Here is a 9,366-nt window from a genome sequence, read left to right as displayed (position 1 = left end):
TTTAGCAGACTGCACTACCTTAAAACAAGACACAATGTACATGATGTAATGTTACAACTTAAGCAAATGATTTATGCATTACACAAGTTGTAAATTATGTAATAACTACACATTCTCTACAATCAACTTGTGTCAACCTGTCCCGTGCTAATGTTAATGCACAACAGGCGAGCCCTCTATTATAGATAAGCTTTCTATCTTGTGTAATCATACTCAGTAGAGATTTCTTGTGCTATTAATCTTTGTTTACTGTCATTGTCTTTGTTTTCAGCTTCACTTTACTGTAGCTGCTCTCATCTGAGATTTACAGTTCAGAGATATATCAGAATGAAAAGTGAGACATCAAAAGTCATCAGACCTACACACCCCCTACACAACCTTCTGGTCAGACAAGAGTGTCTTCAGTTGGAGGCATCTATAATTTAAATTACTTTATTAATCATTATTAATGATAACCATGAATGAATGAACAGCAGAAAAAAAACAACAGTGTAAAAGAAAATTAATAAAATAATATGGCTGTTTAATAAGAAAAACTAAACATTAATAAACATGAAATAAAATCCTGCCACTTATCTGGGTCCAGGTCATGGAAGGAGCAAACATCCCAGACAGCCCTCTCCCCAGACACCTCCTCCAGCTCTTTGTGGGATATCCCGAGGCGTTCCCAGGCCAGATGGAATATGTAATCCCTGCAGCGTGTTCTGGGTCTGCCTCTGGGTGTACTCCCAGATAGACGTGTCAGGAATACCTTCTTTTAGATTATTTAACAGTCTGTTGTATAATTTTTCTGTTTCTACTTCATTTTTACAGTTTTTCTTTGTTTTGTTTTTATTGCATTTTGATGCTTTCTATTATGCTCTATAAAGCAATGTGAGGAACTTGTTTTACAACTACAAATAAATGTATTATTCTTATTATACATGACCATATCTTTGAGATAATACAGTACACAATGTTCTGCTTCCTCACTTTAATTCATATGCCTAAATGACTGTACATTGTGAGGTGAAAAAAATGAATAACTCAGGAGGGAGATTTGGCTGCAATACAGGCACTAAGCTCATGATATTCATCTTAATACCTGTGTGACAGAATAGTACTCACAATTAAAATCTATCATCTTCCTGCCAATATCCTGCATGTCCTTTTATGCTTTGTGCTTTGTATCAGCTCATTAACTTTGCAAAAATGTTAGTATAGCTCAGGTCATTTTAGCCGGTCCCTGGTGTGTCCCCTGCACCACTTGAGCTGTGTGTCACTGATAGGTCTCCCCGCTGCTCATCAGGCTTGAAAACAGCTTGTGTCTGCAGCTTTTCGGCAGAGTGTGATGTCTGCAAACAAGACCAAGCACCTATAGCAGGGGTAGCAGTGGCTGTTCAGCTCCAGTCACCTGGATCATGCTGCTCATTTGACAGGCAGATAGATTAGACAACTTTTTTTCTCTCTTTTTAGAGGACACAGGAAAAGTCTTGAAACACTGTCCTTCAACACTGTCTGGACATTTTTAAAAATAACAGGTGATGTAACAACACTAAATTGGAGGATCTGCCTCTTGGCCTCAACATTCAACACTGAAAATTACTGACTGAATACACTGAATATTTGAAAATTTTGTGCCAGTTAAGTAAGGCTCGGCAAACAAAATTAGACCTTTTAGCCAAAGGTCTGAAAATGGTTAGCCTCCTGTCATTTATGCCAAAGTATCACATAACATATAGTTTGAACATGCAAAGAAACCAAATGTAACTCTTCATTGGAGAGTAATAAGAGGACTACAGAAGTACAGTACCAACACGGCAGCTTAATTTTCTCATCAGTCTTTGTCCAGGAAGCCATGTCCCTGAGAGGATGTTTATTTTTACCAGAGTAACCCGATTAGTATAAACCGTGTTTGAGATGCTTCCAAAGGCCAATTTTCACGCAACTCTCACGTGTTACTTAAATCAAGTCCTCTCAAGGTCGTTCTGCCAATTCCACAACATTTCATGCCAAACAATGAACAATGAATGAAACATTTAAATAAATACATGTAAATTCAATATTTGTAGGTCACAACATTTCAGTTCTCACTTGTCAAACCCTTAAACTGTTGTTGTTTTTCATATTTTAAATTAAATTGTCTTTAAAATTTCATTTCAAAATATGTCACTATATCTTTCTAAAAATAAGCATCTTTTTAACTGAGGGTGGCAAACATTCTTGTTTTGCAATGTTTTCTATGTTAGGCTTCTGTCATGTCATTTAATGGTGATGTTAGGTGAGCCTAACACACCCTGCACCATTCACATTCACATAGTGTTCTGTCCAAACCTTAACAATCTCATAAGAATACCCTTCACCACAATGATTAAACGCATTGATTTTCCTGTAATTGCTATGCTTGCCTTCTTTTGGGGGGCTGTAGAGTGGGGGAACCATAGTTATTAAAAGGAATAATGGGTAAGTGCTATTTACAATGCTCTGTTTGTAAAATAAAGAGTAATTAGGTTGGTGAGAGAGATGAGACACTGGCCCCAAACGTGGAGCTCTGTGTGTGTGATTAGTTGCCAAGAACATCCTCAGATCACATGCACTGTGTTACCTGATTAATGCATTAATGCATTAATTACAGATCTAAGCAATTCCACTTTCCCTGCTTCCCCTTGCTTTTAAAAAAACATACACAGACAGGAGGACACAAATAGAATCCCTTCTGCAGCAGCAACATGTTTTTTTTATGTACAGAATTCACAATAATATCTAAAAGCTTCAGCACCAATCGGAGGGAATGTCAAACTAAAGTAACAGACATTGATGACATAAAATCAGCAACAGAGATTGTGGAGTTTAAAGGGCTGTTATAAAGCTAGGCTAGTGACCTCCGGCTACATTTGAAAAAACTTTTACTTTGTTAGGAAACTCAGACACAATCTTATCGTTCTGAAACATCTTTTTGAAATCTCAGCTGTACAGCAGGTTCTTCCCCTTCCCATTCATGATCAGACTCTGGTTCATAGACCACTACATACTGTCTTAAGTCTCCAGCTGCAGCCATACTCCTGGTAAACATGCAGCATAAGGGACCTTGCATTATACATTAGGTCATATTTCGATTCCGGTGGTCATTAATAATGCTGATTTTACATAAATAGCTTCCAAAACAGCTAGAGGACAGAGGGGAATCTGGGCTGTGAGGAAAGATGGATTTAGAGAAATCTTAACAACTTTTGGTCAATAAAATGTAACAGACATTTTAAAATAGACTCAGTATTTACTCACTACTTTATAAAAAATGATTAAAAAAAGGCCATAATACCAGATCTTTAAGTCATATTCAAATAATGCTAATTTGCTTTTGTGTTATATTTTGTCTGACAACCAGTAAAGTAGAGGCCAATGACACTACATATGTAGAGTTTAACTGATGCAAAAAGGAAACATTCTGGCAATGATGAAATTTTTTAGAGCTTGCTTGACTATATTGGATTTGTTCTGATTTTGATATTAAACTGGATTATCTAAACAGCTACTACAGCAATCCTGTGCCAAATACCTAGCACATATCTCCGTTAAGAGCAAGTGAGGCAATCCATAAATACTGCAAATCTGAATTACATTTTTCATGTGATATTTCATTATTTCATTTTGATATAATTTATTATGGCACTTAATACAATTTACCCATAAAAACCATGTTCAACCTGTTGTGATCAGTTTACCCATGCCTTCTGCATGTACTACAGAACTGTGGATAGTAATGATTATCTTAAACTCTGCAGAATTGCTGTAGTATATTTTTTGAGGAATTTTGAGTGACAACATTATTTAGTTTGTTACAATTCAAATAAATTTATGTCATTTGACATCAATAGTGAATAGTGCAGTCTATATGTTGTTTGTCATGTGTCACTACAGTAGATGTTTGTTTTGTGTAATGCATTTGACTGGCATCTATTTTTTAGATAATCATCTTATTGCTCATTGGTCTGTGAAAAAAGTGTCTGTCAACAAGCCAGAATGCACTAAACACAGCATGATTCAGACTGTATGTGACAAATGCCTTCGGAGAACAGGGATCTATCATGATGAAACAGGTTATCACTCAGTGGGAGCATCATTCAACCTAATTGAAAGTGCATCTATGAATGTTAAGTATGAATGTTTGATTAAATTTGACAACAAATCAGTAATTCATTTATAATTTACTGAAAGCTTTTTTGTAGTTTTACATGAAACATGGACATTCAGTTTGGAAAATGTACAGTTGTTTTTTTAATAATTACTTTGATGTTAATAATAAATAATTAATTGATTAATTTATGTTAAATACTTGCATGTCTCCTTTTCACCAACAGTGGTGATGTTATGAAAACAGTCAGGTTTTTTTTTTTTTTACAAGTAAGATATGTGGTGAAATATTTGTTTTTGGAACTGCACAGTGCACAGTTGGCACATGCAGTCAACCAGTTCATTCTGATGACAAAGTAATGATAATGTGTCCAGCACATCAGTGAAAATAGACAGCAATATACTCAAAAGCCATAATCACAATCAGTCCTGTACAGTACTGTCCAGGGCTGGCCCCTGGCATAAACACTCTATGCAGTTGTTTAGGGGCACAACTGCTAGGGGGGGCCACACAATCAGTGTGACTTTCTGTGTGGCTCGCTCCTCACACTATAGTGCAGGATTTTTACATATAAATGAGCATCCTTTACATTTAAGCCCTTGCCAAACAAGTTCATACAATGCTGATTAAGCCTTTCATAGCCAGATAAATCTCTCTGTAGATCACATAAAGAGTTTTTAAATCTGAAATCTGTGGCGACTTTCCCATACTGGCCGGATGAATGCATGCCAGAGACGTCCGCCGGCCGAGCAGCTAACTTCCAGTTAGCCCTCTGCTAACTTGAACGGGGATGAAATAATTTAATCGTGTGGCTCTTCTAGACTTTCCAACTGTTATCGGACCGAATGGATCAAATTCTGATAGTGAGGTTTCGTGGGAGTTGTGTGACGCTGAAAACAATTTGTCCACTGTTTTACAGTCGCAACAGCAGCAACGAAAGTGTGTAACCATGGTAACTTAGCGGCATTGTGGGTAGTTTGGTCAACGGATTGTTGTTATGTAGCAGCGTCATCTTTTGAGTCTGCTGCTGGTTAATGCCATGGATGTATAAAGAGAAAGAGGTTAATGCGGCAATAAATCTCCATTTGCAACTTATTTAGATGAACAGAGTAACTGCATAAATGGCTCCTAAAAGAAAATTTGGGAGTGGCACTCAAGGGCGAAAGAAGAGAAAATTGGAGATGGAAAAATAACACAGGTAAAGGTATGTTATTGTTTACTGAATCTGATTGAATCAATTTGACAGTTGTTTATTAATTTTAGCTGAAACATTTTTTGGTAGAACAAGCTTGATTTCTTGCTATTTGCTTGCTAGCTAACATGAGTAGGATTGCATTTATAATTCACCAAGGCCAGCTTTCCTTGTTAACTAGCAACCAATGGTTTCTTACAACATTAAAGTGGTGTTTTGATTTACTATTTTAATATATAAAATATCAAGTGTCCAAATTACCCTAAATTGTTTCAGGCTAACCATTAGCTTTCTAGCTATGTTAAATTGTATCTTTGTAGATCATATTTGGACTTATAATAACTGGATAATTTGCATATTTGGATAAAATTGCGTTTGTTGTGTGGTTAATAAATAGGCCTGGAAGATACATGTAACATACCAATGTAATGTCTTACAGCCTATATTAAAAAAAAATGTTAGTAATCTAATATATAATTTTTTCAAGGGCGTTATTTTAAATATTATGGAGGAATTCCCACTTTCTTTCCGCTTTCTAAATAATAAAATATACTATATGTATACTGGGGCAGATTTGTTTCACTTATCCATTTAGGCGCATATTGAGATTTGGTAAATTGTGTCTGTCGTAATCACATGCTATATATGTTGTAGCATTCTTTAAGTTCATGCAACAGTTAATCCACAGTATATGTACAGGTCAAGTGTATTTTGCAGATTATAGGTGTAAATACTTGCAATTTTTGTGTTGTTGGGTGCTAGAATTCTAGGGGTGTGCCCAAATACAAATACATTATTCGGCAAAGCACAATTGGGTTTTTTACGAATATTTGTTTCATACAAATATTTTAAAAATTATTTGTTTTTGGGAAGAAAAAAGAAAAACATCTGAAATACCAGTGTGCAGGTCGGTTACATTGCTATCTCAGTCTCTCTTTTCTGCTCAGCTGTTATGTCTATCAGCAGGTCGCAACAAGGGGAGTCACATCCACCTGCTACATGACGCACATTTCCTAATTTGGACATCACTCACGGAGTTGGGGGTGTTACGCAGAGATAAGCTGAGCTACTGACACATGCAAAAAGCCCCCAAGGGACTCTCCATAACCTGTTGTTCCCTTTCTCCTTTCCACAAAGTTAGGTTGTAAAAAAATAGGCAATGAATGAAAAATACAAAGCAATAATCGTTGTTCTTCCCTACACGTTACACGGTGTGCTGTCTCTGTGTTATGGGTGTATAAATAGGTAGAGGTCTGTCTGCAATGAGGTGATGAGTAAAGTTTTAGCTCAGTCAGCGCAGTCATCTATGATCTGAGAGACTCCAGTTCAAGACCCGATATGGGGACCTCCTTTGTAAGGTAGTTTATTCATGAACACTTATTGTGACACTTTAATTTTCTAAAATTAAAAGCATAATAAAAACAAAAACAAAACCAGGATTTTTAAGCCTCTTTCCACTTTTATTCGAATACAAATACAAATAATTTTGCTGCCTCAACAAATACAGATACAAATACAAATTGGGCTTTCTGCACATCCATATAGAATGCAATAACATATTTTTGTTGTTTTTGACAGTGGATTGTGCCGTAAGGTAATTTTATTGCGATTGTGCAATAATGCCCTAAAAACGTGCTGCTAGGATGTAGAGGAATCTGCAAATAGGCTTACGGTTGAATTGAAACAAGTTTTTGACCATGTGCAACATGTAAAATGTACAACGTGCATAGCCATATACAATGTGCTTAATGTGTTCATCAGGATAGCGGGTAATAATGTGTGTGTTACAGTTTGGAATACAACATCAAGTTGATAATGGACCAGTATCAAAAGAGAATAGGGCAGTGTGTGTGTGTGTGTGTGTGTGTGTGTGTGTGTGTGTGTGTGTGTGTGTGTGTGTCTACCAACTGCTAAAATGTACTATGGGACAAGAATTTAACACATCCATCATTTATTTAAACTGAAAAATGCTTCTTTGAAATGTAACATTACTAAAAGATTAAGATTCTTCTTCTGGTATCTCTAGTGAGATTTTATGCCTCAAGGTTTCTACTCAAGTGCCCACTGACATGTAGAGGTCATGTATTGTTAAACACATTATTATGAGGATTAGATGTACAAGTACTGATAGCAGCTGAAACATTAAACACTCTACTTGAACCTACAAACAACATATTCTTATACAATCAATTTAACCTTTAACAGGATAGTTGTCTGGTCATGCCATTTAATTAATAAACATTTTGATTTAACTCACTGTATTATCAATTGTACCACATCCTCAATACATTATTTCTAGAAACAAGGATATCTAAAGTACATTATGTACACATAAATATGATTATAACTTTACATAAATTGTATTGCACCTTTCATGAAAAAATACGTAACATTGTCACATTATTATATTCAGAGTTAGAATTTTAAATATTTCACCAGCATATGAGTGTATGAAAAACAACATAAGTCCCAGACAAAAAATATATCTAGTTAAAGTCTGTGTAAACCAATAATATACGTGTGTTCTGAGTTTGTCACACCACAGAAAAATGTACAATTAACCACTCAGCTAAATTTGAATGATTGAAAAAATTGCCAAGTATAGACCCCAGCGTTTCTGCTCTGAAACGCTGGGGTCATGTCCACTGAAGATGCTGATGCTAGTCACCCATTTACATCATCAAGCCACTATTTCAGGCCCACACAAAAAATCCTGAATGCAGAAATGGTGAAAAACAGTTTAATGTGCTAACTACACAATTCACTTCTACATAGTTCAGTCTTTTCACGTTTTCAGCAATTATTTTCCAACACGTATAATATGTTTAAAAAGAAATCTCTGATTTTCCTTTACACAGAGTTTAAACATTTAAAACTAAAAATATATCCACCTATAAAACTAAGACAATAACCCATGAACTGAGATGTATATTTTTAAATTTGGTGTTGCCTCTTTACAAAAATTTGTAATACTAAAAAAACTAGGAAAGTGTAATTGTTTCAGAAGTATTAGTATTTTAAGTGTTGTCAGAAATTAACGTTTAAAAGGCAGAGTACACATTAAATGTTAAGGTCTCACAACCTTGATTTATCTAAGAGTTGATATTCTCAAACAGGTCTGTTTTGTCTTTGAGAGTCCCCTTTTCTTGAATGCTATATTCATCTTTCCATGTGAAGCAATTGTATGCTTTCCCCGGCACAATTACCAAACCATGACAGCCCATTTCAGCTTTGTCTAACTCCTCACTTACCGTTCCAAATATATCCATTACCATGCAGATTGGTCCATTATCCTCTGCAATAGGACACTTATTCTCAAGTGAGATGTTGTGATTTTCTGTATCAAAGTGGGTGGCATTAAAACTTTTGGTCAAGAATCTCTCTCTTGCCTCTAACCAAACAGTCTCTTCCCATTTTAGTACAATTAACAAAAAAATAACTATTCCCTGATTTTCTGTCATTTCAGACCAAGTGAAAGTGAGCCCTGACTGACGTTTGCTTTGTCTTTCAAGGTACCACATCTGACATATAGCCATTTCAGCAGTCATAGTGTGTGGTCTCTATGCCACAGTGAATATTACTGTCCTATTTACACTTTAGTATCACCTTAAACCATTGGTGTCCCTCCTCTAGGCGTGGTCCCCTGATCCCAGTCCTGACAAAGACCTGCCAAAGAGCTACTTCTGTTCCCCCAGGCTGACAAGCCAATCCATCTTTGCCTGCAGAGTAACTTTACTACGTTTGTCATCATACCGCCCTCTATCAAGGAGACCTGAAATAGATATAATAAAACATTCAGTTTCCTTCCTCAATGATCATGGCATTCGAGAGTGTGTCCTTAACATAAATTTTATTTCCTATATTTATAATTGTTCTGGAATAATCATGATTGTTATTTAATGTATACATATGCACTTAAGACCACATAAATACCAATATTTTTTTTCTCAGCCCATGTTTTGTTCCTCTCAGAGCAAACAGCCCATATCAGTGTAATGGCAGTAAAGTATGACTGTAATAATTTAATTCCATATAGTATATTTAGAGGGCAAACAGTTAGGTC

At 35.8% G+C, this 9,366-nt stretch overlaps 1 long non-coding RNA gene across 1 annotated transcript; it reads left to right on the top strand.

Moving 5' to 3' along the window:
* The first annotated feature begins 5,021 nt into the window (after window positions 1-5,021).
* LOC121898014 lies at window positions 5,022-9,069 on the top strand. The gene is made up of 3 exons (XR_006096334.1): window positions 5,022-5,309; window positions 8,770-8,815; window positions 8,937-9,069. It is a non-coding gene; the product is annotated as an uncharacterized LOC121898014 (long non-coding RNA).
* The last annotated feature ends 297 nt before the right edge of the window (window positions 9,070-9,366 follow it).

This window comes from Thunnus maccoyii, chromosome 5, assembly GCF_910596095.1.
Source record: "Thunnus maccoyii chromosome 5, fThuMac1.1, whole genome shotgun sequence".
NCBI lineage: Eukaryota > Metazoa > Chordata > Actinopteri > Scombriformes > Scombridae > Thunnus > Thunnus maccoyii.
The sequence above is the reverse complement of the archived record's forward strand: the minus strand, read 5'-3'. Positions and strand labels throughout refer to the sequence as shown.